Source organism: Panthera tigris, chromosome A2 (genome assembly GCF_018350195.1).
Source record: "Panthera tigris isolate Pti1 chromosome A2, P.tigris_Pti1_mat1.1, whole genome shotgun sequence".
Lineage (NCBI taxonomy): Eukaryota > Metazoa > Chordata > Mammalia > Carnivora > Felidae > Panthera > Panthera tigris.
Genome location: NC_056661.1, coordinates 59401257 through 59428307, shown reverse-complemented (window position 1 = coordinate 59428307; position 27051 = coordinate 59401257). Strand labels below are relative to the sequence as shown.

The 27051-nt window shown below is 46.9% G+C and overlaps 1 long non-coding RNA gene across 2 annotated transcripts; it reads right to left on the bottom strand.

The window, feature by feature from the left end:
• Positions 1 to 1030: 1030 nt before the first annotated feature.
• On the bottom strand, positions 1031 to 25259 carry LOC122232658. 2 transcript variants are annotated; one of them, XR_006210031.1, is made up of 4 exons: positions 25229 to 25259; positions 15659 to 15786; positions 3349 to 3631; positions 1031 to 1104 (listed from the first exon to the last, which is right to left on the bottom strand). It is a non-coding gene; the product is annotated as an uncharacterized LOC122232658 (long non-coding RNA). The 2 variants fall into 2 exon arrangements; XR_006210029.1 differs by lacking the exon at positions 25229 to 25259 and adding an exon at positions 16313 to 16536.
• Between the last annotated feature and the right edge of the window lie 1792 nt (positions 25260 to 27051).

Here is a 27051-nt window from a genome sequence, read left to right as displayed (position 1 = left end):
GCAATAGATTCTCTGCTGTCCTCTATGCTTTCTTCAAGCCCAGCAATTAATTTTATGACTATTATTCTAAATTCTTGTTCTGTTATATTGCTTAAATTGTTTTTGATCAATTTGTTAACTGTCACTACTTCCTGGAGTTTCTTTTGAGGAGAATTCTTCCATTTTGTCATTTTGGGTAGTTCCTCCAGTGGCTCCAAACTGCAGGACACTTCCCCTGTGCTGTCTGGAGTTACTTGTGTTGGTGAGCAGGCCACAGTCAGACCCGATGTCTGTCCCCAGCCCACCACTGGGGCCACAGTCAGACTGGTGTGTACCTTATCTTCCCCTCCCCCAGGGGCAGGACTAACCGTGGAGTGGTGTGGCCCCTGTCTGGGCGACTTGCACACTGCCAGGCTTGTGGTGTTGCTTGGATGGAATCTGGCATATTAGCTGGGGTTGATCCGCAAGGTGCACAGGGGTGGGAGTGGCAGGCTTAGCTCGCTTTGCCATCAGTGGTCACTTGCGGGAGGGGCGCTGCAGCACCGGGAGGGAGGCAGACCCATTGGAGGGATGGATCCACAGAAGCACAGCATTGGGCATTTGCGTGGTGCAAGCAAGTTCGGTGATGGTAACCGGCTCCCTTTGGAATTTTGGCTGGGGGATGGGAGACGGAGATGGTGCTTGCCAGCACCTTTGTTCCCCCACTGAGCTGAACTCTGTCTTCCGGGGCTCAACAACTTTCCCTCCCAGCGTCCTCTTGCCCTCCCTGCTCTCCAAGAGCAGAGTTGTTTACTTTTAACATTCCAGATGTTAAGTCCCACTGGCTGTCAGAACCCATGGAGTCTGGCCCCTCTGCTTTTGCAAGGGGCTCTGCCTTGCCCAGCGGGCTGCCCCTCCACGACCTCGGCTCCCTCCCACCAGTCCGTGTAGCAGGCACTGCCTCTCCACCCTTCCTACCCTCTTCCATGGGCCTCTTGTCTACACTTGCCTCCGGAGAGTCCGTTCTGCTAGTCTTCTGGCAGTTTTCTGGGTTATTAGGCAGATGCAGGTGGAATCTAAGCGATCAGCAGGACGAGGTGAGCCCAGTGTCCTCCTAAGCTGCCATCTTTCCAGGTCTCCTCAATTCTAATTTACAGATTAGAAAACAGGGGAAAAAAGAACAACTTGTGTAAGTGACAAAAGTTGGACTCAAACCAAGTGGGACTAGCTCTAGACTCTGCGCTCTCAAGCAATTCATTTCACTATTGTACTGCCTCTCCCTATATAATTTATAAACCTATGTGTGTACATTCTAAACGAATATGTGTATGCTTAGGGGGTTGATATATATGGATGTATATACAAATATAGAAGTGTGAGGTATGTGTGTGTGTATAGAGGTTACATGCCTCAGTGACACCATACTGAGAACATTCAATAAAATTGAGAATGGACTGCAGGGAATAGCACCTGAAGTAAGTAGGGCGGCAAAGAGGCTGGGACACTGAGGTGCTCTTGAGGCTACCACAGTGCTGACTGACCATGTCACGAAAGATGTGGACTAGGTCACCAAGAAAAAGGAGAGGACTGGGGTCTGGAGGGCACAGAGAGACCAAACATGCAGGCAGGGACTGAATCAGACTGGGATAGGGGCTCTGGTTTAAGAGACAGCCATCCTGGGGCCGGGCAAGGTCCAGGTGGATTCTGGGAGTGAGCTGGTGGTCACTGGTGCTGTGACATCATGAGGAACTAGACAGCTGGGTACTGGAAGGGTCTTTGAGAACTCCAGACTGGGGCAGGGCCAAGCAGGTGACGGAATGCAGTGGGATGGTGGGGACTGTGGCAAACCAGAGAACGTGGCCACCTAGAGGCAGCTGCAACCACCCACTGTGCCATGAGAGGAAGTGGGGCCAATGCTGTGAGAGTTGCCAAGTTTTCAACAGAAAACAGAAATTCAGACTTTTACATGAAATCTCTTGATTTTAGTGTTGGTTTAAAAAGAATTTAGGGGCGGCTGGGTGGCTCAGTCTGTTAAGCGTCCGACTTCAGCTCAGGTCATGATCTTGTGGTGCGCGAGTTTGAGCCCCACAACAGGCTCTGTGCTGACAGCTCAGAGCCTGGAGCCTGCTTTGGATTCTGTGTCTCCCTCTTTCTGCCCCTCCCCTGCTCACACTCTCTTCCTAAAATGAAAAAAAAAAAAGCATTAAAAAAAATTTAGGGATAGTTGGCTCAGTAAGTTAAGCATCCAACTCTTGATTTCAGTTCAGGTCATGATCTCATGGTTCACGGGTTTGAGCCCCACATTGGACTCTACACTGACAGTGTAGAGCCTGCTTGGGATTCTCTCTCTTCCCCCACCCCCCCACCTCTCCCGCACTTGCTGTTTCTCACACTCAAAATAAATAAATCAACTTAAAAAATACTTAAAAAAAATTTAAATCACCAGACTTACTGCTAAGTAGTAGAACTGGGACTTAAATCCATGAGGGGCAGGGCCTAGGTTACCAGGCACAGACACCGTGGAGCACTGAGTGAGGCACAGGCCAGGAACTGTCACACACATCAGCCCTGCTTCTCCCAGCCTGCCTCACTCTAGAAAGCCTTTGTTCTCTGCTGACTGCTAACTAATAGGACAGATCTAGCCAGTTATGAATTAGAATATTCTTAGGGACTATGCCTTTCCAGGAAGAACCTCTGAAGACCACACCAATGAAAGTAATGACAGTAGAAGAACAGGAAAGTCAGGGTACACTGGCAACTTTTTTGTCTGATAGGTAACTCCCAGTTCCTCACTCTGTGGAATTCTGGTAGGGCTGCAAATCAAGGTGCCCTGCCTCCCCTCCAAGAGTGATGACAATGTAAGTCAGGTGAGCCAAACAGAGAATGTTCTCCCTCAGGGAACAGGAACTGGAACAGGAGTAGACCTGACATTAGGATCAATCTTTAGAGGCCGATGTGGACATTGACAAAGAAGTCTCTCTTTTTTCTAAGAACGCATGTATTAAGTTGAAATTAAATGCCAATGGCCATCTTACCCTCTAGGTACAGAATCCTACCTAAAAATAAATCATAGATGAGTGACAGAGAAAAAGCCAGCATCCTGTTAATCATTTAAGCACCTGGATCATGCCATGCCTAAAATCTAACCCCTTACATATTTCAATTATATGAGCTAATAAATTGTCTTTTTTAAGCTTAACCTGGGTTAAATTTAGTCCCTGTCACCAGTAACTAAAAGAATCTTACTCAATTTGTAGAAAAATGGTATTTAAGAAGAGGACGTCCTGTCCCTTGTCCCTCAAGCTGGATTCAAAGTGTAGAGGCCTACTCTTCAGGGATGGCATTCAACAGTGCCCCTGACACCACCATTCCCATTTATTTCCCTCTTACCTGGAAATAGTTCAAAAGCACACCAGCCCCGGACAGTCCCGGTCCTGCAAACTTGAAGGGCACCATCACCTGAAGGCCAAGGGACAAGGCAGTCTCCCTGATGAACTCAAACCCCAGTGGTTCAGGGACCACCCTGTGGCTCTCAGACACACTCATAGGTCCATCATCTGAGGCTCCAGTCTTCCAGGGCTGAAGGCGTGTGGCAGAGCCAGGTCCTCTGGCCTCTGCTGTCGGATCTCTGTCCCATCCATGTGAGCAGAGCTGAACCCCTGGCAGCCTTAACCTGGGAGACACAAAGCAACAACGGCTGATCAGCAAAGTTCCTGACTGCCATACAGCTGACACCCTTTAAGCCCTCAGGCCCTTCTGTCCAGCAGAGGCTGGCATCATTCTACCCAATCAATAGCCCCTTCATGTGTTGGGATGAGCACTGGGTGTTGTATAGAAACCAATTTGACAGTAAATTATATTTAAAAAAATAGTCCCTTGCTCAGGGACTGCTCCACACGGTCTCCTGCAACCTCAATTCAAACAGTTTTTATTTAATATGCACAGGTTTGAGAAAAATAACATATCAAAGAAGAGAGCGCTAAATATTCATGAATTAGAGTCAGCAAAACTGGTGGTATAGGGAACTCTGAAAATTCTTTCCTCCAGAGAAGAACAAGATAGCTAGCAAAAAATGTCAGAATCCACTTTTCAGAACTCTGGAAATTCACCAAAGGCTTAGAACAATGCAGGAGTATTTACTCAATAAAAAAATGCTGAATCCTCAGCAAGAACAGCCACACTGTAGTATCCATGGTGTTTGTGATGTTTTTACTGTGCCTTAGTCCCAACCCCTGCTCTGTGGCTCTGCAGCACCCTTAAAAACCAATATCCTGGAGAGAGCAGAATGGGCTGGAGCTCCTTCAAAGCCTCATTCTCAAAGAACTGTCATCATTTGACCTATCAGGTGGTTCACCTGAAAATGTCACTTACAGACTATCTGTATTTCACCTGATTTATTTTTTTTTTTATTTTTAACATTTATTTATTTTTCAGAGACAGAGTACGAATGGGGGGAGGGACAGAGAGAGGGAGACAGAATCTGAAGCAGGCTCCAGGCTCCGAGATGTCAGCACAGCACTTGATGCTGGGCTCGAACCCATGAGTGAGATCATGTCCTGAGCCCAGGTCAGCAGCTTAACCAACTTAGCCACCCAGGCGCCCCTCACCTGACTTATAAAATTCACTTCGTGTAAAAAGCCTTTTCCCTGGGGGACATTTGTGGAAAACAATCACAGGCACTTCACAACTACCTAAAGCAGTGGGTAATAGCTGAGGTAAATAATATGCAAACCAAAAACCTAAAAGGAAAAGCTGGGGAATGAGATGCCTAAATTTTGAAAAGTTCCTAAAAATTCCTGGGAATCTAGAAGGCCACTCATAGTGATCTGGGCATATGCTCAGGAAATAGCTGAGAAAGCTTGAAACTGTAACCCCCCAGCTGATCTGGAGGCTCTGCATAAGCACACCATGAAGGCTAAGGCAGGGCGGTGAATGACAGCACTATGTACTGAAGGTGTGCCCCAACAGGCACACAGAGCCTCCAGGCAAAGACTGGGGGACTCATCACTTCCACACATGGCATTCAAGGAAATCTCTATTCAAGAATTGCCTGACCACAGAGCAGAGTCCTCAGGGGCGAAGTACAACACAGAATACAAACCAAAGAAGTCACTTAGAAAAGTCGCTAAACCAACAACAGCTACAGAAAGCAGCAATAACAAGAATCCCTGAGAAGGGGGAGAACCTTATTTCCAGAGTCGTCACCTTATAGAATTTTAAGCGTCCAGTTTTCAACAAAAAATAGGCATGCAAGAAAACATGATACTGTGACATATGCATAGGGAAAAAGCAATTAATAAAAAATATGCTGAGGAAGCCCAAATATTGACTAACTAGACGAAAACCTGAAATCAGCTATTTTAAATATGTTCAAAGAACTTAACCATCCCTGAAGAACTAAATAAAGTACAAAAAAACGAAGTCTAACCAAAATGGAGAATATCAAGGAGGAGATAACTATTTTAAAGAAGAACTAACTCAAAATTCTGGAGTTATAAAATATAATGGCCCTAGAGGAGTGCAATGGCTGATCTGAGCAGGGAGAATAAAGAACCACTGAACTGAAAGCTAAGTCAACAGAAACCATCCAATCTGAAGAAAAGAAACAAAACAGAATGAAGAAAAATGAATAAGTCCTCAGAGCCCATGGGACAGCATCAAGCACGCCTGCATGTATAACGGGAGTCTCAGAAAGGGACGAAAGAACAAAGGAGTCCAAAATAATATTGGAAGACATAATGTGCAAAAGCTTTCCAATTATGATCAAACTTCCATATTCAAGAAGCTCAACAAATCACAAGAATACAAGAACACAAATTACAAGAGATCCACCACAAGACACATCATTATCAATCTGCCAAAAGTCAAAGATAGAGACAGAATCTTGAAAGCAGGGAGAAGTGACTCTTCTTGCACAAGGACTCCTCAGAAAGATTAACAGCATACGTTTCATTGGAATCCATGGAGGCCAGAGGCAGTGGGATGACATGTTCCAAGTGCTGAAGGAATAAGAACTTCAACCAAGAGTTCTGATAAGCAGAAAAAGGATCCTTCAAAAATGAAGGACAAATTAAGAGATTCCCAGATGAACAAAAATCAAGAGAATGTGCCACTGGTGTGCACCTGCCCTACAGGAAAGACCAAGACCGAGAGGCTGAAATGAAAGGATCTAGATAGTACTTTAAATTCATATAAAGAGTGCTAGGCAAAGGTAACTACATAGGCAAATTAAAAAAAAAAAGTATAGGGGTACCTGAGTGGTTCAGTCGGTTGAGCATCTGACTGCAGCTCAGGTCATGATCTCATGGCTCGTGAGTTCAAGCCCTGCATCAGGCTCTGTGCTGACAACTCAGAGCCTGGAGCCTGCTTCAGATTGTGTCTCCCTCTCTCTGCCCCTTCCCCAATCATGCTCTCTCTCTGTCTCTCAAAAATAAACATTTAAAAAAAAATTTTTAATAGCCAAAGAAAAGAAAGTATAAATGCACTGTTGTTAGTAACTCCTTTCTCTCTTATCCAATTTAAAGACAACTGCATAATTCAGTAATTATAAATCACTATGTATGGGTACAGAATATATAAAAATGTAATTTGCATGACAGGAGGAGCACAAAGGAGAGCACAGAGCTATATAGGAACAAAGTTTCATATATTAGTAACATTAAGTTGCTATTAATTTAAAATTTTTTAATGTTTATTTCTGAGGCAGAGAGAGACAGAGCATGAGTGGGGGAGGGTCAGAGAGAGAGGGAGACACAGAATCAGAAGCAGGCTCCAGGCTCCAGGCTCTGAGCTAGCAGTACAGAGCACGACACGGGGCTCAAACTCACAAACTGTGAGATCATGACCTGAGCCGAAGTCGGTCGCTCAACCGACTGAGCCACCCAGGCGCCCCAAGTTGCTATTAATTTAAATTGCAATGTTATCTAAGGTGGGAATTGTAATCCTCAAAGCAATCACTAAGAAAATAACTAAAAAATATATATTTTAAAAATAACAAAGGAATAAAAATAATACACTAGAAAATATACATCTAATACAAAAGAAGATACTAATGAAGGATAGAGGAACAGAAAGAAACCATGATATAGAAACAAATGGCAAAATCGCAGATAGAAATCCTATCTTATCAGTAATTATACTAAACATAAATGGATAGGTTGAAAGTAAAAAGGCTTTAAAAGACATACCAGGCAAAGAGTAACCAAAAAAAAGGTAGGGGGGGAGGGTGGGAATGACTTTCCTAGCATCAGGCAAAATAGACATTAAAACAAAATTGTTATTACAGATAAAGAAGGGCATTTGATAATGGTAAATGGGTCAATATTATCAAAAAACATACCAATTATACACACCTAACAATATAGCCCCAAAGTACATGAGGCAAAACCTGACAGAATTGAAGGGAGAGAAATACAATTCAATAATAGAAGACTTCAACACTCTACTTTCAATAATCTACTGAACAATTAGAAGATGGACAAAAAAGGGAACTTTTTATTGCTGAGAAATTAAGGCTATTTGGACCTATTGGAAAACATGCTTTGTACTTAATTGGTTCATGAATTTACCATCTAAAAAAATTCTGATGTAAACACGTCTCAATTGGTTACTAAGTCCTCCACTGGAGACTAAGGTTTCCTAAGAGTTAAAATTCTGCTGAATGTACTTAATACTGATGAAAATAAAGAAAACAACACTGTATGTAGGAAAATAGGAGGTATATAAGAAAGATAGAAGGAATGGAAATACAGTTTTGTTGAGGGTAGAAGAAAGTAATTTTGTCCTAAATGAGACTAGTTATTTGGAAGGAAATGGTTTTGGGACAAAATTTGGAAGGAAAAGAAAGTTGTAGAAGGTTGATATGAATGGAATTTTAAAAGTATACTGGTATAAGGTTGAAATTCTGCTTTTCTTTCTGCTAAAATGACAAAGTTTTCTTGAATTGTTCATCTGCTCTTGATAAGACAAGGCAAAAAAAGGTTTATCCTCCAGGAAAATCAAAGTTTTAGGTCTCCTCTCTATCAGGTCTTTGATTACTTAGTTAAAACTTCTCAATGTTAAAAGACCTAGGTTTTAAAGCAGGAGGCATCACAATCCCAGACTTTAGCCTCTACTACAAAGCTGTCATCATCAAGACAGCATGGTATTGGCATAAAAACAGACACATAGACCAATGGAATAGAATAGAAACCCCAGAACTAGACCCACAAACGTATGGCCAACTCATCTTTGACAAAGCAGGAAAGAACATCCAATGGAAAAAAGACAGTCTCTTTAACAAATGGTGCTGGGAGAACTGGACAGCAACATGCAGAAGGTTGAAACTAGACCACTTTCTCACACCATTCACAAAAATAAACTCAAAATGGATAAAGGACCTGAATGTGAGACAGGAAACCATCAAAACCTTAGAGGAGAAAGCAGGAAAAGACCTCTCTGACCTCAGCCGTAGCAATCTCTTACTCGGCACATCCCCAAAGGCAAGGGAATTAAAAGCAAAAGTGAATTACTGGGACCTTATGAAGATAAAAAGCTTCTGCACAGCAAAGGAAACAACCAACAAAACTAAAAGGCAACCAACGGAATGGGAAAAGATATTTGCAAATGACACATCGGACAAAGGGCTGGTATCCAAAATCTATAAAGAGCTCATCAAACTCCACACCCGAAAAACAAATAACCCAGTGAAGAAATGGGCAGAAAACATGAATAGACACTTCTCTAAAGAAGACATCCGGATGGCCAACAGGCACATGAAAAGATGTTCAACGTCGCTCCTTATCAGGGAAATACAAATCAAAACCACACTCAGATACCACCTCACGCCAGTCAGAGTGGCCAAAATGAAGAAATCAGGAGACTATAGATGCTGGAGAGGATGTGGAGAAACAGGAACCCTCTTGCACTGTTGGTGGGAATGCAAATTGGTGCAGCCGCTCTGGAAAGCAGTGTGGAGGTTCCTCAGAAAATTAAAAATAGACCTACCCTATGACCCAGCAATAGCACTGCTAGGAATTTATCCAAGGGATACAGGAGTACTGATGCATAGGGGCACCTGTACCCCAATGTTTATAGCGGCACTCTCAACAATAGCCAAATTATGGAAAGAGCCTAAATGTCCATCAACTGATGAATGGATAAAGAAATTGTGGTTTATATACACAATGGAATACTACGTGGCAATGAGAAAAAATGAAATATGGCCTTTTGTAGCAACATGGATGGAACTGGAGAGTGTGATGCTAAGTGAAATAAGCCATACAGAGAAAGACAGATACCATATGGTTTCACTCTTATGTGGATCCTGAGAAACATAACAGAAACCCATGGGGGAGGGGAAGGAAAAAAAAAAAAAAAAAGAGGTTAGAGTGGGAGAGAGCCAAAGCATAAGAGACTGTTAAAAACTGAGAACAAACTGAGGGTTGATGGGGGGTGGGAGGGAGGGCAGGGTGGGTGATGGGTATTGAGGAGGGCACCTTTTGGGATGAGCACTGGGTGTTGTATGGAAACCAATTTGACAGTAAATTTCATATATTAAAAAAATAAATAAATAAATTGTATTTCCAAAAAAAAAATAAATAAAAAAAAAATAAAAGACCTAGGTTTTGATAACAACTGTATAATGCTATACATTCACCTATGAGATCTTTTATTGCCACTTTGGTTGAATAAATAAAATTGTAAGATTTGTAATGATCTTTATTTAGGATGCATTTATGACTTCTGGGGTTTTAACAAACTTCTCAGGATTTAAATGGTAAATGAAGTCTTCTTGACCAATTAGGCCCTTTTATTTGGGATGCTAAATTACTTGGAAAAGCACTGTCATACAATGGTAAACCTTAGGTTGTATTGCACAGGTAAATGCAGTAACTGCCCAAATATATGCAATTCCTAAAGTTTTAATGTTTTGATATAAGGTCAACAATATTCTGATTACTTGAGATGTTATGTGTCACAGAAATAACCACATTTCTTTGTCAATTGCATCGTAATGAACTCCCATCAAATCTTTAACGATGTCTATTTCTGAGATTTTGTCATTTATAATTGTTCTTATTCTCTCACAAAACGTATATCTTCTTCAAGGAGATTTATTCAAAGGACTTTGTGGATAAATACAGGTATCTGACATCTTAAAATTAATACTAAAATGGGTAAGAATTTCCAGAACTAAAAAGCTGCATTCAAATTGAACAAGAATTAGGAACATGGGATTAAATGAACTGAGGAAATTTAGTTTTATGATTCTTGTTGAAAATATTGTTGGTTCTCTAATATTTCATCTCCCAGATTAAGGAAACTTTCTCTTAAGATATCTATGATATACAAAAATGTCATAAAGTATGCATTTGTAAACTGAAGCATTTATCTTTTTCTCTACATAACTCCCCTGAAATTCAAAACTCTCAATGAGTATTCTTTCTTTCATGGGAATTACAATTTTTTGCATAAATTCAATAATAATCTGTTCATCATGCAACAGGTCACCATTGGAAATACTGGTTATTTTACCAAGGCTTCACTGGAATGTCATACTTGAGGATGACATTCATAAACTCAGATATGACCAGACAGCTTTAAGGAATTAGGGTTGGCTTTATAAAACATGGAGCCATAATGCCCCTTGGAAATGTTGGCCTGGTGCCTTGCTTGCTGAGTTCCCAGCAGCCTCAACAGGTAGGTAAAGACGGCCACTTCCTGGCAGGTGCAGGAAACTCAGGATATCTTGGGGACCTCACAAAGAGGAATTTGCCCAATTCTACAGGTATTGCAGGCCTGTCTGATGGCAAGTATTTGGCTTGCTCCTGGCCTGGATAGGCTACTAAAAATTCAACGCAGAGATTGGTTATAAAAAGCTCCAACAAAGAAAATTTACAAGATCCTCATGACCAATTGCTATTCTTGCTGAGCTAATGTAAATAATTAGGTCAGATTTGTTAAGACTGGATTTGTTCTACAGATGCATTGGTCTCTATTTAGCTATCTCTGGAAAGGGAGGGGTGTGTGTGTGTGTCTTTAGAGAACAACTGTTTCAACAATGCACCGTTAAGAATGTTAAATTCTAGTCATGATCACCTTTAAATGTTTGGTTTTTGCCTAAACAACTTGAGGTAAACGTCAGAAAATTGTCAAACTATTTCATGTATAGGAAATTTTCTGTGCTTGTTATTCTATAGGGATAAAAATAACACCCCATGGGCATATGATTATTTACACAACTGGAAAACAGGATGGATCCCTAAATATGCAAATCATATCTTCCCTAAACCTGATCTGACAGTTACCAGAAATCCGCCCTTTCCAAAACTTGGAGATAGACTTTACAGACATACAACCAAATAGAGGATTGAGTTTCAGGTATCACCCCCCATGGGACCATCACTCCAGAGCTAAGAAGGACAACTCAGAAGAACCCACAACCTGGCGAAGTGATCCAGATCCAGTCAACCCGCTTAAACTGACCCTCAAAAGGGAAACTGGCCCTTGAGACCTCCAGCCCTGCTCCAGCCACACCCCAGAAGCTGGCTGGCCTGTGCATGGCAGAAGCTTGAGGAATCAATGCGTGAACCTAGCCCAAGGGTTTGGATGCAACTCTGCCAGCCCTTGCCCCTTACCGGTGTCATAGCCCTGATCTTACTTCTTACCATTGGGCTGATAGAGACTGCACCAACAAGCTGGACATGGGACAAAAAGATGCATTCTGGGCCTTGCATACCTCCTCTGGATGGGAGGATTAGTAAGTATTGCCTGTATGCTAGGATAACCTCTCTCACCCTCACAACTGCCACTTACCCACTTTGCCCCCAGGATTGTTATATGACAATAAGGGGGTCAAGGGCATCCAGCGCCTTCACCTCCCTCCACAAAGATCACTACAGGGGAAAAACACGCACTGTCAGTCACCTGGTGTCCCAAGGACTAAGTATTGGATCATAGAGATAACCCGAAATGTCAGGAACCCATGTCACAACAAGGGCCTCTGGAGAGGGAAGTGAGCTTGCTACACTTACCTTCCTCAATGGGGGAATCTCAGATGGGGGAGGGGTGCAAGACAGGGCCCTTCAAATAGTTATAAAGGATAGGGGAATGCAAGCCATAAAGGCGGCCACTCCCCTGGCAGCCTACCAAGGTGTGAACCTTTCAGCCCTCAGTCAGATGCTTACCAATTCCCCACTCCAACGTTGGGCCAACACTACTCTACAAGTCCTCCATAAAATATATAATCACATACAAATCTGCTGGATGTGCTTGCCCCCTCAGCCGGAGGGCTTAACTTAGCCACTCCCATCCCTTTGACCTGGGAAGCTCCTGAAAATCTCAAAACCAACACCTCTGTCTTAATTGGACCCCTGGCCACTGGGATCTATCTCAAATGCCGACAATCTAATCTGTACAGTCCCTGAAGGTATGAATGGTACCTCTCTATGTGGAAGAAATATAACCTTAAAGAGGAATGCAACCCTATGTTCAACCCCTGGGGTGGTCCATCTGTGTTCTAAATCGGCCTACTGATGCCTAGAGCCCAAGTGGACTCAGCTTTGTTATTCCATCTTCCCAACCCCAGAAGTATCTGTATACACTGAAGATCAGCTCTTAACAGCCTGTAGCCCCAAGTCCTGGGCTAAATGGGCAGTCCTGCTACCCATTCTGATAGGCACAGGAATTGCGACAGGAATAGGAACTGGAAGAGGGGGCATAGGTTCATCCATAGGACTATACCATAGACTATCTGAAGAGCTAAGTGAAGACATCGAATGGGTGGAAGATTCTCTGGTAACCTTACAGAGCCAAATAAACTCTCTGGTGGCACTGACCCTCCAAAACAGGTGAGCCCTTGACCTCCTTACTTCAGAAAAGGGAGGGACTTGCATCTTTCCAGGGGAGGGATGTTGCTATCGCGTAAACCAGTCAGGAATAGTCACAACAAAGGTTAAGGAGCTCAAGGAAAGAATTCAACATAGACCACAGGAAACTATCAATCAATGGAAAGGATGGGACCTCACGGATTGGGAATCCTGGCTTCCTGCCCTGGTGGGGCCCCTCCTCTCCATAATTTTACTTGGATCCATTGGCCCCTGGATACTGAATGCTGTGGTACGTTTTATTGAAAACACTGTTGCTCGCCAAACGACTGCACGTATCTTAGTCTTCCAAGAGCACCAACCTGTAAAACTGAAAGATTATGCCTGCTAAAAGTTTTTTAAAGGGCACCAAAGGGGGGAATGTTGGACAAGTGAATAAAGTATGCCAAAGATGGCCAACGGAGCTAAAACAGACTCCGGTCTCTAGCTTCGAGACCCCCTCCTCTGGGTTCTTCTTCCTTTGTTTGCTGTGTGCGCCAAAACCCCCACCCACAGATATGGAAGCTGACAACTATAAATTACCCTCCCCACTTGCATTTGGTGCTCAGATCTTTGGAGAGACAGTCTTCTCTGAGCCCGCTGGTGTTAAATAAATCTCCGATGCACCAAGATCTCCGAGTGCCACTTGGTTGTTCCGCCAGTGTTGCAGCCTGGTTCCGTAACACACTTGGTTCCCTGATCAGGAAACCCAACCACGCTGGCCCATTGTTGCCACCTGTTTGGGAGAACGGCGAGGTGGTGACAGAGCGAGGGATTGCAAGGGAGAAGGTGCGCCCTGCCTGGATTTTGGCAGTCTCCTTCTCGGTTGCCTCAGGCTGGCCCCGCTCCCTTGTTCCCGCCGGACTCAAAGACAGCTGGTAGGTGAGGACCTGGACCCAACATTGGAACCAGTAAGGCTGGGGCCCCAAAGAAGTCAGGCCCACCCAAGAGCCTGGAAGAGGGACGTGATCAATCTCCGGAGGCCTTAATAGGTCTCACCGGTAGAAAATTTTGTGGAAGGCAATGTAATAGACTCTGGTGTGTGTGTGTGTGTGTGTGTGTGTGTGTGTGTGTGTGTGTGAGAGAGAGAGAGAGAGAGAGAGAGAGAGAGAGAGAGAGAGAGAGAGAGAAGGAGAATGAGCAGCTCGGCCAGGATTGCCAGCCGAGTTCGAGTTTGTGGCTCCATGGACAGGCACCCTTAAGGTCCCCAAAAGTCTACGGAGTCTGAATGGGCTCTCCTGTGTCGTGGTGAGAGTATAAGGTCTGGGGCAGTATTGGATCAGATTCTGATCACAAGTCACAAAGCTGAGTCCGCTACGGCCAAACCTCACCTAACGTTTCCCTCGGGAACATGACCAGAGGAGTATCTGATTGGCCCTCTTATCTAAAGGTCATCTCATTTGTCTGTGTTTGTGACACTGAACACGAGATAGGAATTAATAATGGGATCAAAACAGAGTAAGCCTCTGCTTTTAGAGGTCATGCTCAAAAATTTTAAAAAGGGATTTTCAGGTGATTATGGGGTGAAAATGATACCCAGGAAGTTAAAGACCTTTTGTGAACTAGAATGGCCCATATTCAATGTAGGATGGCCCCCAGAAGGGACATTAGATGCTCAAATGGTGCAGTGGGTCGGGCTAATAGTCACTGGGAACCCAGGCCACTCTGATCAGTTTCCATACATCGATTCCTGGCTTGAAATTGCCCAAAATCCCCCACCTTGGGTGCGATTCATCATTAGCAAACAGAACCAGGCACAGGTTTTAGCCACCTTATCCGGAGGCTCACCCAGGGAGCCAACGAAGCAACCTGCCACTCCTCTAAGATTCAAAGGAGACACGAAGGAAGATATTGTCTTTCCACCTCCTTATGACTCATCAAGCTCCCTCCCTGCTCCCCTTGAACCTGAAACTCCTCCCCCATCTGTCTTCCCCCCCACCCCCAAGGCCGCTGGCTGCTCTTGCTGCTGCTGCCAAAGTCGCCGCCAAGCAATGGGCACCACCGCTGCTGCCGCTGCCGCCACCACAGTTGGCGCCACCCATCTCCCTGCCCCTCTCACACCCGGAGAATCCTCCCCAACAGGGGCCAGCAGCCAAACTCTGCCCCAGACCCAGACCTAATGCTCTCCAAATGCCTGTAAGGGAAATGAGAGAGCCTGAAAGACAGAATGAGGACAGAACCATCCAGCCCAGCCATTCCATGACGTATTATCAACCTTTCTCTACAACCAACGTCCTCAATTGGAAACACAACACTCCATCATACTCTGAAAAGCCTCAAGCAATGGCCGACTTGGAGTCCCTCTTCCAGACCTGCCAACGGACTTGGGAATATTGTCACAGTTACTCCGTACTCTGTTTAATACAGAAGAAAGAAGAAAGAAGAAAGAAGAAGGAGGAGGAGGAGGAGGAAGAGGAGGAGGAGGAGGAAGAGGAGGAAGAGGAGGAAGAGGAGGAAGAGGAGGAAGAGGAGGAAGAGGAGGAAGAGGAGGAAGAGGAGGAAGAGGAGGAAGAGGAGGAGGAGGAGGAGGGAAACACAACACTACCTAGAAGATCACGCACCGCCGGGATCAATGACCCTGCTGTCTGGGCTCAAGCTGCCATGCATGAAGAACACCCAACATGGGATTTCACCACAGAAGAGGGGCAGGCTCACATCTGATGACACCAGGAAGCCCTCCTTCGGGGAGTCCTAGTTGGAGCCAAAAAGTCCATGAACATGACTCAAACATCAAACCCAGTCACATAGCACCCTGGGGAGTCTCCCAGAGACTACTATGAAAGATTATGTGAAGCATGCCATGTACACACCCCATTTGACCCCAAGGCACCAGAAAGTCAACAGATGGTAAATACCTCCTTTGGGGCACAGGCTTCCCCAGATATCAGAAGAAAACTCCAGAAGTTGGAGGGCTTTGCCGGGATGAAAATCACTCAGTTGATAGAGGTCGCCAATAAGGTTTTCATGAACAGAAAAGTCACAGCTGAAAGAGAAGCGGAGAGAAGACTAAGAAGCCACCCTTCTCGCAGCAGAACCAAAAGGAACAGACGCTGCGAAGGTGGGAAGACCCCAACCACCAAAAGGGCGGAAGCCCAGAGCCACCTTAGCAAGGGACTGATGTGCATACTGCAAAGAGAAGGGACACTAGGAGAATGAATGTCCAAATCGGAAGGGACCCTCAAAACCCAGCCAATATTGGGAGGAACCTCGAGGTGAGAACCTCGTTGGTCTGGCCAGGGTAGAATCGGACTGAGAGGGGCCGGGCTCTTTCTCTCTTGGCCCCCATGAGCCCACGGTTGAAATGAAAGTAGGGAGCCGAACAATAACTTTCATGGTTGACCCTGGGGCTGAACACTCCGTTGTTACTTCCCCTATGGCACCCTTAAGTCAAAAGGCAACAGCCATATTTGGGGCTACTGGGACACGGGCAATACAGCAGCTCTTCTGTCAAGCTCGACAATGTGGACTTGGGGGGGGTCACAAGGTCCGGCATGAGTTCCTCTACTTACCTGACTGCTCAAGTCATCTCCTGGGCCAGGATCTGCTCTCCACACTTGGGGCCCGGATGACTTTTGAACCCACTGGATGCACTCACCTCCAATTAAACCCAAGGCAGAAGGAAACCCTGGTCTTGGCGATTACCCTGCCAAGCGAAGAAGAATGGAGACTATTCTGCACCCAGGCCTTATTCTGTAACCCCTCAGAATTCAGGCTCACATTCCCCTCCGTATGGGTTGAAGATAACCCACCTGGACTAGCTTGAAATCGGGCCCCCATCATTGTTGACCTGATCCCTGGAGCCCAACCTCAGAGACAAAGGCAGTACCCCCTCCCACTCAAGACTAGAATGGGTTATACAAGAGCACCTGACCAAGCTCAGAGAAGCAGGTATTCGAATTGAGTGCCAGTTGGCTTGGAATACTCTGCTCTTGCCAGTCAAGAAGCCAGGAGGAGGAGACCGACCAGTACAGGATCTGAGGGCCATTAACAAAGTGACTGTTTCCTTACACCCAGTGGTTCCGAACCCATATACTCTCCTCAGCCAAATTCTGGGGTCAGCCACATGGTTTACATGCCTCGACCTGAAGGGTGCTTTCTTCTGCCTCCACCTGGCTCCTCAAAGTCAACCATTGTTTGCCTTTCAGTGGACTGAGCCCGTTACAGGGTGCCAGATGCAGCTGACCTGGATAGACACAACTTCCCCAAGGTTTCAAGAACTCGCCCACTCTTTTTGGGGAAGCACTAGCCGCAGACCTCGCCAACGTTCTGAGGGAAACCACAGGGTGTGTCCTCCTCCAATACGTAGACCACCTCCTCCTTGCCAGCGACACTGAAGACAACTGTATGAAAGGTACCAAGGCCCTCCTGCAGCTCCTATCCTACTTGGGGTACCGGGCCTCTAGGAAAAAGGCACAGATTTGTCAGCAGCAGGTCCGCTACTTAGGCTTCCTCCTCACAAAAGGAAAAAGAGAACTAGGACTGGAAAGGAAGGACGTTATCACTACACCGCCACAGCCCCAAACAAAACTAGGCTTGCATGAATTTTTAGGGGCCGCGGGGTTCTGTCGCATTTGGATTCCTGCATCCTCAGCCATAGCGAGGCCCCTCTATGACCTGTTGGGCGGGCCAGACCGGGAGCCCCTTGCATGGACTGAGGAGGCAAGGACCACTTTCACAGAAATAAAGTTGGCTCTGGGATGAGCCCCAGCCCTGAGTTTGCCTGACACAGAAGGCCCTTTATCCTCTTCGTGCATGAAAAGAAATAAATATCCCTTGGAGTGCTCACTCAGGGCATGGGGCCTTGGCAACAGCCAGTAGCCTACCTGTCAAAAAAACTTGATCCCGTGGCTGCAGGATGGCCACCGTGCCTCAGAGCGCTGGCAGCCACAGTCCTGCTCATCAAGGAGGCAGGCAAACTCACACTGGGACAAACACTTAATGTTAAGATTCCACACATGGTCGTGTCCCTCACAAGCGCTCAAGGATATCATTTCCTCTCCAATTCTCAGCTGACACAATACCAAGGCCTTCTCTATGAAAACCCAGGGGTCACTCTTGAAACAGTAAGAACATCAACCTGGCCACCTTCCTTCCCACGGAGGAGGGAGAACCCGACCATGACTGTTCCAAAGTAGTGGATGAAGTCTACACCAGCCGCTCGGACCTCCAAGACCAGGTTATAACAAGCCCAGAGATCACCCTGTTCAGCGATGGGAGCAGCTATTTACAAGAGGGCAGCCGAGGAGCAGGATATGTGGTAACCACAACCACCGACGTTCTGGAAGCCAAGGCCTTGCCGGAAGGATGGTCAGCACAAGCTGAACTGTATGCCTTAACCTGGTTCCTCATCCTTAGCAAAGGTAAACAAGTTAACATCTACACTGATTCCCATGAAGCTGATGCCTTCGCTACTGTGCAGGTGCACGGGGCCGGCTATAAGGAAAGAGGCCTCCTTACCACTGCAGGGAAAATGATCCAAAGCAAGGAAGAAATACGAAAGCTTCTTGAGGCCACCTGGCTGCCAGACAAGGTAGCCATCCTACACCATAAGGGACATCAGAAAGGAGACAACCCCATAACTCAAGGAAGTCACCCAGCTGACAAAACAGCCTGAGCGGCCACCTGTGGTGACCCGGGTGAAGCTCCTGCCTACACTATGACTCTTGCACCCCAGAGGGAAGCCTCCCCTCCCCTGTATACCAAAGAAGAAATAAGTTGGGCCTCGACAGAAGGGGGCACACTAAGCAAAGAGGGATGGTGGGTCATGCCAAATGGGCACATCTTTGTCCCCTTTGTTTTCTGTGGGAAATCACCTAGTGAAGGAACATCACCAACTCACACACCTAGGAAAAACTGCACTAGAGGCCCTCCTCAAAAAGAACAACTCTGTCAGCCAGCTGCCAGCACTATGCCGAGCTGTCAGTGAACAAGGTGGAACGTGTGCCAAAACAATGCTTCGTCTGTCCCCACAGCCCCTGCCTGGCACGTGATGGATGGGGGCCGCCCCTTTCAAAGACTTAGAGGTGGACTTTACTGACATACAACCAAATAAAGGTTTCAGGTACCTTCTTGTAATAATCTGCACATATTTGGGATGGGTCGAAGCATTCCAGACCAGAATGGAAGGAAGTCGCAAAGTGGCCAAAGCTCTTCTACAGGAGATTGTGCCTTGGTTTGGTCTACCCTTAACCATACACAGTGATAATGGGCCTGCATTTGTGGCAGACATTATACAAACCCTAACAAAATCCCTCAATGTTACCTGGAAACTGTGCATTGCTTACCAACCCCAGAGCTCAGGGAAAGTAGAGCGGACGAATCGCACCCTCAAGGAAACCCTGGCTAAGTTCCACCAAGAGATTAATCTCCCATGGCCAGATTTACTACCGCTGGCCCTCCTGTGTGCCAGGTTTTTCTGCCAGCATTCTAGTCTGGTTCCATACAGATTCACTAGGGCATGAGAGACTCAAGGACTTGAGACTTGCCCACTGTGGTGTCCCCCCCAACCCCTCCTGCATGTGACTTTAGCCCCTGCTCCTTTTCATCCCTTCTCCTCTTTCCTGATTAAGTTTAGTCCATCCTGCACAGAAGAGCTGCTGACTATCAAGTATGATGCCCTGCTCTCATTTCCGAAAATGGCCGCACTGGTGCTGACCCCTTCCTGCAACATCTACAGGAACTCTGACAAATACCTTCCCCCTAAAGCCCTTAAAACATTCTGCCCACCTCCCCCTTGTTAAAAGGCTCTTCTGGAGCTTTCCTGTGTTCAGCACTCTACAATAAAGTCTAGGTTAATTGTGCTGGGACTGATTTTGTTTCTCCTGGGGCTCCTAGTGTGTGCATGTCAAGAAGCCTTTGATTGCTGAGGCATCCATGTCAAAGGCAGCCAGCTCCTAGCAAACCAACCCCACAAGGTCACCCACACACATAAAGCTCCCCTTTTAGCAAGTCCTGGGTAATCTAGATCACTGACTGCTTGAGTGACTCTGCTTCTCCCTTCCCTTATCCTACTTCTTGTTCTCATGTTTTAAGCCATCCAATAATAAGGAACCCATGAAACCCTAATTATCTCATCCCAACAAATGCAGAGCCCCAGGCCCACGCATCCTCCCTCCCTCTCCACCTGAGACTATACTGTGTGGCTGTGTGGCCCTCGCATGTGCCACGGACCTGCCAGGACCTGTGAGTAATAAACCTTGTTCTCCAAAGTTCCCTGATGATTTTGCTGACGCTCTTCCTACAATATAACAAGAACCACAAGGGCTGATCCAGCTTCAACAATGGCTCCAGGAGGGAATCCGCTGGGGAATCATCACAAGTAGTATAGGCCCAGCGGGCATTCCTGGCCTGTAGCATCACTGTGGAAAGGCTGAGATGCCTTCTTCCAGCTTAGGGTTGTCAGATTTCGCAGGTAAAATGGGACATAGTTATGCTGAAAAGTGAGTCACTGTTTCTCTCAAATTCTGTGTTTTATCTGGCAGCCCTTCCCAGGTTTCCATGCATGCCTCATTTTGTCCTACTCCACGGGTGTCCTGTCTCTTTTCCTGGTGTGGCTTCTTCCTCTGATCTCTAACGCTGACACTCCAGACTCTCCTCACTTGTTTTCTGTCTACAGCCTGTGTGTGGACCTCCCCCAGTCCCACAGCCTGAAGTAACAATGATACGCTGCTACTACCTCCCAATCACATCTCCCAGCTCAGCCCTCAGCCCAGGATCCAGACACGGAGAGCCAACTTCCCATTCAGCGGTCTGAGAGGCATCTCAGGCACCCTAGGTCTAACACAGAGCTCCCAGTTTCCCCATTCCACCTCTCAATCTCATCTTTCCCATGAAAGGCATCACAACCACCCAGCCAGTCAACACAAGAGGAGCGGATATAAACAGAAAGGGCTTGGGGTGCAGAAGGTATGGATATAATCCTCTGGACTTTATATGTATGTCTATATTGTTCAGACTTCTTCCCAATGGATGTGCACTATTAAAAAAAAAAAAAAGAAAAAAAACACCTTTATTTTTTAGAGCAGTCTTAGGTTCACAGAGAAATTGAGAGGAATGTACACAGAGTTCCCATATACCCCTGCCCCCAACATCCCACACGAGACAGGAGCATGTTACAACTGATGAACCCACACTGGCACATCATGATCACCCCAAGTCCAGTTTACAGTAGGGGTCACTCCTGTGTGGTACAGTCGATGGGTTTGGGCAAATGTAGAATGACATGCATCCATCATTATATCACACACAGTAGTTACACTGCCCTAAAAATCCTCTGTGCTCCACCTATTCATCCCTCTCCTCCTTTGGTGCATGAATGATTTATCATCCATTCAACAAATGTTTTGTTCCTTCCTTTTATGCAAGGAGTTTTCTAGGCACCAAGAATGCAGTGGAAAGCAAGACAGATAAAGGTCCTGCTCTCAGGAAATTTTTATTCTAGAGGCAGAGACAGAAATAAACAAGAGAACAAGTAAGTGAACAAGATAAATTAAATGCTGTGAATTGACAGGGACTATCCTGGGAAAGTGTAGGGTAGGGTGTGGATGAAGGATCAAAGACTCAAGAAGAGAGGGTGACATTTTAATGAACCCTAAGTATAAAAAAATTTCCCCTGTGCAGGGGTGCCTGGCTGGCTCAGTCAGAAAAGCATGCAGCTCTTGATCTAGGAGTTGCAAGTTTGATCCCCACACTGGGGTAGCAATTACTAAAAAATACATAAGTAAAACTTAAAAAAAAAAAAAGCCAACTGTGCAAAGATCTAGGAGAGGAGCCCTGCAAGCAGACAACAGCGAGTACAGAGGCACTGAGGTAGGGCAAATTTGGTGCTTCCAAGGAAGGAAAGGCAAAGAGGCCAACAAGTCTGGGGTATGTAGATACAAGAGGATGGCAGGAAAGGAGGACAAGGCAGCCGGTCACGTAGGGTCTTACAGGCGAGCAAGGAGTACATGCTTCTTCCTCAGAGTGACTGTTTATGTTTTCAAAAGACAACTCTGTTGCTTCCCCCACTAAAAAGGGATCAGGCCCCTGAGTGACCCCAGATCACCCTCGTGAAGCCAAAGATACACCCCAGCAATCCACAGAACATTGAGAAATGATAAATCACTGTCTGTTTAAGTCCCTAGGTTTGGCAGTACTTTGTTATGCATCAAAAGATAACTGACAATGTTCCAGCTCTGTGATTTCATTTACAGTTTAGCTGCCCTCCTCTGGGGGTGAGAGATGGTGCTGAGCTGAGGACTGCCAATGTGGGAGAAAAATCTTAGCTGCCTGTGACACTATGTACTTCAAAGATAGTTGGGTACAGAGCATCAAACCGCTGGAAGTCCATGTGAACTCTAACCTTAAAACAAGATGTATTTTCTGGCTCTGACACTTCTAAAAGTAGTCCAAAGCAACAACATGTCCCCCTAGCCTGGGGGCCATGTATCTCTGCACTCAGATTTTCATGTCTAATACTCAAAACAGGACTCTTGGAGGACAATGAATCCCATAACTTGGGGCAGGAGAAAAGATGAGACGGCTCTGGAACCCTCTGGGGTTGCTAGAAAATAAGATGCTTTCAAAGGTGTCAGAGGAGGGACTAAAATGACAAAGGAACAAAACTGTAAAGACTACCACTGTCAATCGGTGACAACTTCAGCATCTAATAATAATATAGTATAGTTACCACTTCACAAGTTGAGTCTGCAAAGGACCATGAGTTCATTATGATATCAAAACAGAAAAGTTAAATTAATACAAAATGTATAAAGCCAATAATGAACAAAATAAATCAGCAGACAAAATCATTCACTAATTAAAGTCAGCAAAGGATGAGATACAGCCTACCAGAGAATCCTTCCTTTGTTGACTTTAGTCAGCTGCTTTTGACAACTTAATCACAACTGCTTCACTTCAGAAAGACTCACGCATGTAAGCAGGAAGGAGGGGAAAAGTCAAGACAGCACTGGGAAAAGCAGGAACCAGAGGAAGGGGAGGAGAAATCACCCATCACCACAGTCACAGGATAACCAGGGAGCGGGAAGGCTCACCGGCTGAAGGGCACAGATCAGACAAGATAACCAATTAAAAAGAGGCCCAATGGGGAGCCTGGGTGGCTCAGTATGCTAAGTGTCTGACTTCAGCTCAAGTCATGGTGTCACAGGTATGAGTTCAAGCCCCAGGTCGGGCTGTGTGCTGAAGGCTCGGAGCCTGGAGCCTGCTTCACATTCTGTGTCTCCCTCCCTCTTTGCCCCTCCCCTGCTCGTGCTCCATCTGTCTCTCTCTCTCAAAAATAAACATTAAAAAAAGAGGCCCAAAAGCGTTCACAAACATTAGACAATTAGACAAGCATGAACCACAAAGCTTCGTTCTCTCCTCCCAAAATGAGTGAAACCCTCTGGATGACTCATGGCGGTGGGATTCAGACAGAATACAAATGAATTTCCAAATACGCCAAGAAACCAGGTAGGCACCAGGAGGCAAGTGCCAGCAGCCGAGCTAAACTGAAGGGTTCCCTGACTGCTAAGGAAGAGGCCTCCTCTCAAGGTGTAGGGCAGAGCTATGGGGACCACACAGAACAGTTCCAGAAGAAACTTGTGTGAGGGAAGCACACTGAAGAATGCCCTCTAAACTCATCAAATGTGCACCAGAGGCCCAGTGTGGTCAGCACCCAGCACACATTCCCACCTACCCTGTGCCCCTTACAGTGTGGGGCCTCCGTGATCCCCAGCAGGGACCTCACAACCCTGTGGATGGTAGTCAAGGGCACTCAGCTTCCTTGGGAACGTGGGGGTGTGTCAGAAGGAGAATGTGTTCAGATGTCATTTGCATCGACAGAAATGAGTACAGATGAACACACCAGGTCCTGAAGGACAGGCCTGCTGGTGAAGGCGGCCTCTGTCGGGAGAGTGGGCTGTGGACGCAGGAAAACCCTGTCCTGTAGCCCCCAGAGGGGGGGGCACCTGGGGGGGGTGGCACTGACTCCAGGGCAGAGGTTCCCACCCAGCCTTTCCCCCAGAGGACACAATATGGAGGCGGTGCCCCAGGACAGGCCCCCACAACAAAGAACTACCAAGGTGTCAGACCCTGCCAAGGTGTCAGAGTGTGGAGTGGGAGCCCTGCACAGCCCGTGTGCTTGGAGCCCCTTCCTCGGGCACAGGCCTTGAGAAGGGCTGGGCAGGGGGACCAGGGCCCACCTGGCTGCCAGTCACAGGAATCTGTAAGGTCATTGCTCTTGCAGATGCCTCCTGGAGAGTCTGTACCCATCAGACTGAGGAGGACACTGATGCGGAGCCTCCCCGTGAGTCAGGGAGAAGCTGGCCTTGAATCTAGGGCCTTTGGGCACCCTGGGGCCAACACATCAGGTCTGAGACCTGGTCACCGGGACCTCATACAAACTAGTGCTCACCCCAAGGCAAGAGACAAGGCCAGTTCTAACTCTTCACTGCACAGCCAAAATGCTGGAACCGATCGTCTCCACTCAGCTGCCCACTACCTGCTGTGAGGCCAAACTGCCTCTGGACTTTACAGGAGACCTGGTTCAGTGGGAGAACCCTGGAGCCTACCTTGAGGGTCTGAATCCCAGCTCTTCCTCTTCCTAGATGCTGGTCCTTGGAAAAGTGAAATTTCTGTGCCTCGTCAGTTAAATGGGGACAAGAGCACCAACTTCACAAGGCTGTGAAGATTAAATGTAATAATGCACTTGCATCACAGGGCACCTGGCTGGTTCTCCCACTTCAAATCCCTCAAAGCTCTAATGTTTCAGACCAGTGCCTCTTAAATTATAGCTGCATCAGAATCAGCTGGAATACCCACCTGGGTAGTTTCTGATAAGTAGGTGGGGGGACAGCAGGCCTAGTAAGCCAAGATACTGGATATGCAGGAGAGAGAGCCTCACAAATACCTGAAGACTTGCCCAACCCTCAGTCTGGATTCCCCTCCCCTCTCCCCCCACCCTCCCCCGGACACCAAACCCGCCTTGGGCCCTGGGTTTGTCTCCCTCCACCCCAGGTCCGTCATCCAGGACCCAGCCCTGAGCCCTTACCTGGATACCTCCCCAGGTGCCCCCTCTGCCCGAGGCCCCTCTGGGACCACTTTCTCTTTCCCCTTCCCGCTTTCCCTTACTTTCGCCTATTTGCAGGCCCCTGGCGTCCCACCGGACTCCCCCAGCTCTGGGTTCACGTCCTCTTCTGCGTTGCCCAGGCCCCGGACTTTCCAGGTGTGCCCCACCCCGTCCCGAGGTCCCCCTCCAAAGGCCCTGGGTTTACTCCCTCTACTGCTCATCCCCCACTCCGCGCCCCAACCCCAGCGCTTCCCCAGGGCCGGGCCTCCTCAGTGTGACATGTCCATCCACCCAGACCGCCCCCTTTGGACTCCATCGCCGCTTTACCCCAGACTTCCCGCACCCCTGCCCAGGCCCGCTTGGGGCGCAGCGCCACGCTTACCCGATCCCCTCCCGGGCAGCAGCGCGCAGGAGGCGAGCAGAAGGCGCGCGGGCCAAGGGGAGGGCTCAATGAGGAAACAGGGAATGCCAGATCTTCAGGCCAACTTGCCTGGCGGTTTCAGGACCCGGCGAAAGCGTGACGGGGCGGGGACTGGGCGGGGCTACCTGGAGGCGGGGCCCTGTCGCCCAGGGCCCGAGGGGAGGTGGGGAGGGGGTGTCCCCAGTTCCAAGGTCTCGCTGCTCGACCCAGAGCGCGCCAGAAGTCAGGGCCACGCAGACTCTGCCCCCGGGACCCTGGAGCTTGGCCTTTGTGGTGGGGACACGTGGAGCCAGAAGTCTTTCTGGGCTGTAAACCCGATTGTTTCCTGAGCGTGCCAAGCTCCTCTCCTCCTTTGCTGCAGTTAATGCTCGAAACAGCCCTTAGGGGGAGGTCGTGTGCTGAGGCCTGGTTTACAAAGAAGGAAACCGAGTCTAGGGCTGTAAAACCACCCAGGAGGAAAGGGGGCTTGAGGATCCCGTCTGTAAAGGGTGTGTGAAGACTGGCCATTCTTAAGGGACAGCTGCTTCGCCTGCAGCCAGAGCTCCATCAGCTCTCCAGGACAGCGTTTTGTTCTTGTGTTTTAACTTCTTTATTATGAGAAATGTTCACTCACGCCAAAAGTAGAATAATAAAATGGTCCCATAAACCAATAGGCCAGCTTCCATCATGGTCTGCATCTTGCCCTTTTTTTCCCCCATCTATATCCCTCCCCCTACACACACACTTTTTTTTTTTCCTGGAGTAGTTTTAAAGCATTCTGGCAGACATATTTCACCTTTAAATTCTTGAGCATGTTTCTCCAATCATTAAGGTTTTTTTTTTTCAAACATCCTCAATAATACTAGTATCACACCCAACAAACTTAGCAATACCCAGTCCAGTTCTATTTTTCCTAGTTGACTCAAAACAGTCTTAACTGTTGGCCTCTTCTGACCAACATCTAAAGAGGGAGGAGAGATTTTGGGGGGACACAGCCTCAGGCAAAGTTCATCCTCATGGTTTTTGCCACAAACCTGTTCATGATCACAGAGCCGGAACATCAGTGGAATCAGACAAAAGTCCAAAATGAATGGAAACACAAGGGCATGTGAATGCTAGATATTTAACAAGATTTAGTCCTATGCTATATTATTTCAGCAAAAGACAAATCTGCATGTTAAACACAAATACATATATAGATATATATAGATATATTCTACAGGTTTACAGACACCCTGATTTTCAGCAGGTGTCCTGTCCTATATCTGGGTTGGGTACTGCCTGCACACCTCCTTATCCACCTAGGCTTCCGGGGCCAGCCATCCTCTGGCACCTCCTGCCCTCCCCAAGGAAAGAGGATTCATGTCTACTGGTAGCCAGTAATCCTGCCCTAAACTTTCCAGACAATGCTCCAGCTCCCAGTCCTGGGAATTCTGAATGGCTCCAAGCCCACTGCTAGGATATATACTCAGATCAGTGCCCCAGAGAATGAACCAGTTGTGGGGCATGACCTGTGTCTTTATACAAGAGTCCAAGAATTCTACATTTGAACCTGACCTCCCAAGTTGCTATGGAAGTACATTTGTCAAGGCCAGAAAACAGAATAGACTATTTTACAGCTATGTTTTCCTTGCATATGTATTTAAACATATGGTTTGTGGGGCCCCCATTTGTGTTTTTTTTTAACTTTTTTTTTTTTTACTTTTATTTTTGAGAGACAGAGCACGAGCAGGAGAGGGGCAGAGAGAGAGGGAGACACAGAATGTGAAGCAGGCTCCAGGCTCTGAGCTGTCAGTACGGAGCCC